This window comes from Tiliqua scincoides, chromosome 3 (assembly GCF_035046505.1).
Source record: "Tiliqua scincoides isolate rTilSci1 chromosome 3, rTilSci1.hap2, whole genome shotgun sequence".
Taxonomy (NCBI): domain Eukaryota; kingdom Metazoa; phylum Chordata; class Lepidosauria; order Squamata; family Scincidae; genus Tiliqua; species Tiliqua scincoides.
The window spans coordinates 98,005,342-98,007,540 of NC_089823.1; the positions used below are offsets into that span (position 1 = coordinate 98,005,342).

The 2,199-nt window shown below is 46.7% G+C and overlaps 1 pseudogene; it reads left to right on the forward strand.

Moving 5' to 3' along the window:
* The first annotated feature begins 1,340 nt into the window (after nt 1–1,340).
* Nucleotides 1,341–1,457, forward strand: LOC136646993 (5S ribosomal RNA; annotated as a pseudogene).
* The last annotated feature ends 742 nt before the right edge of the window (nt 1,458–2,199 follow it).

The window sequence follows — 2,199 nt, forward strand, 5'->3', positions numbered from 1 at the left end:
AAAACTTTTGATGAAACTGCATTTTCCTGTTTCTTATGAACATGAGGAATTCTGGTTTGTTTTAAATCTAGCTTATTGATAAGCCAGATAGCAGACCGTTGCAAATCACGTCCCAGGCTGGTTCTCAAGATGTTATCCATTTCTTGCCAGCTGATTTCTCCACACAACACACTCCTCCACGTTCCTCTGTAAAGCTCCATCAGAGGCTTCTAGTCACCCATCCAAGGTGAGACCAAAGCTGATCCTGCTTCAGAAGCAACCCAACTTCCAGACCACACCTCCTGCCCCTCCCCTAGTATGCCGGAGTTCAAAGCAAGCAGAGTTTCCTGAGTTTGTAGGTAACGCAAAACTGTGCTTTGTGCTAAAATGAAAGTAAAAGCATTCATTCTCCTCCTCTACCATATGGAAGAGAAAGGAAATGTGCAAATCTAAGGCTAAACTGCAGTGATTATGGGGACCAGACTAAAATATAGATTATCTCACTTATCCATTTTCAAACTCCCTTCTTTTTCATATCCATTTTTTAAAAAGTTGTTTTACTTCCATCATATTAACTATTTCCATTTCCACAGAAGAATTTTCACCATTTTGCCAAATAGTTTCAGTCAAGGCAAATCTATGTTGTTCCTCCGCCTGCCTTGTTTGGCACTGTGCCTCAGTGCCCTGGATTGAATCAGTTCATGTTTTGTAGTGTGAAGTCTAAAGCTAGGAGCATCTTCACAGCTACTTACCTGAATGACAGCCCAATCCTATTCCTGGTGGTGTCGCTGGGCGCAGTGGGACCAAAATGGCTCCTGCTCCATCCAGCTCACCACCAGGACCACCAGAGGTCTCCTCTGGGAAAGCCCCAAACCCCACAATGGTTTATTTTGCAGGGCCAGACTTGAGAACCTCCATGCCGGGCTTTGAAGCCTGACAAGGAGAATAGGATATGGCGGAGCAGGGCTCTGTTGGTCCCAACCCCTTCTGGGCCTTGTTCCTCCCCCTGCCCCACCCTCCTCCCTGCCCAAACAGACCTTACCACTGCCCGAAGCTCTTCCCTCGGCAGCACTGGGCCCAGCACCAGCACTGGAGCTCAGCTCTGGCACTGAGGATTGGGCCCTGAGACTGGTGTCAGTGAGTCACCAATCTTATTCTCAGTCATGCACGCCCTTGCTCTGGACCTGACTTTCAAGGTGTTCCTTGTGGGAGGAAAACAGAAAAAAGAAAATGGGGGCACTGATTGTCCATGCTGTACAACTCCAGTTGGAGGGGGAACAGCAATGTTCCTGGAAGTTCGGAACCAGTTGCTTCTCATCAGCAAGGAACACTCTAGGTCTGCACAAAATAGATTGTTGCTAGGCAGCAACTATTACCCTGCACATGCCCAATCTCGTCTGATCTTGGAAGCTAAGCAGGGTCAGGCCTGGTTAATACTTGGATGGGAGACCGCCTGGGAATACCGGGTGCTGTAGGCTTATACCATAGTCTTTTGAGACTGAAGGTTGCCAACCAACCAGTTTGCTGATTCTCTTATCCTGTTCACTCAAGAGAGACTGAAGAAAGTACACTAAGCAATATGAAAACTGGTTCATACGTCATATGGTGGAATGCCACAAACTGTGAAATTACATTGTGCCCAGGCCTACCTATTTTCTTGCTTTTCCGGCAACTCAAGACATAAAAATACTGCCCTTTCACCACCATTTTGAAGGTAGGGGTGTTTTTGCTCTGTCCCTTCTGTGCACGTTGGGCAGAGGAGGCAAATGGGAACACCCTATTGGCCACTTCTCACTCAAGGGGTAGGCTCTGGGCAGCTGTTAGGTTGCTGTGTCTTCACAGCTGACACAGTGTGCCTTTTAAGTAATCTCAATTACCCACCTGGGTGAGTAGTCTAGAGCTAGCTGGCTGCCTTTGGGGTCGGTAGGAATGCTTTGCTACTCATCTGATTGGCATGTGAATGGCACATGAGTGGCACCTGATTGGCTTCATGTAACATGAAGCTCTCTCCAAATATTTGCTTATCCCTTCAACTGCATCCGTTAGAGATGTACACAAGAATTCATCTTTTTGTCATTTATTGAAGAAGGTCCTGTAATTTTAGGCACTTCCTCCAAAATCTAGCCTTGAGGTGAATATAACAGTGGTGACAATGGCGATCATCTGACAGTATCTGACAACTGACACGCAACTGCTAAATGTCGTACTCCAAATCCATGG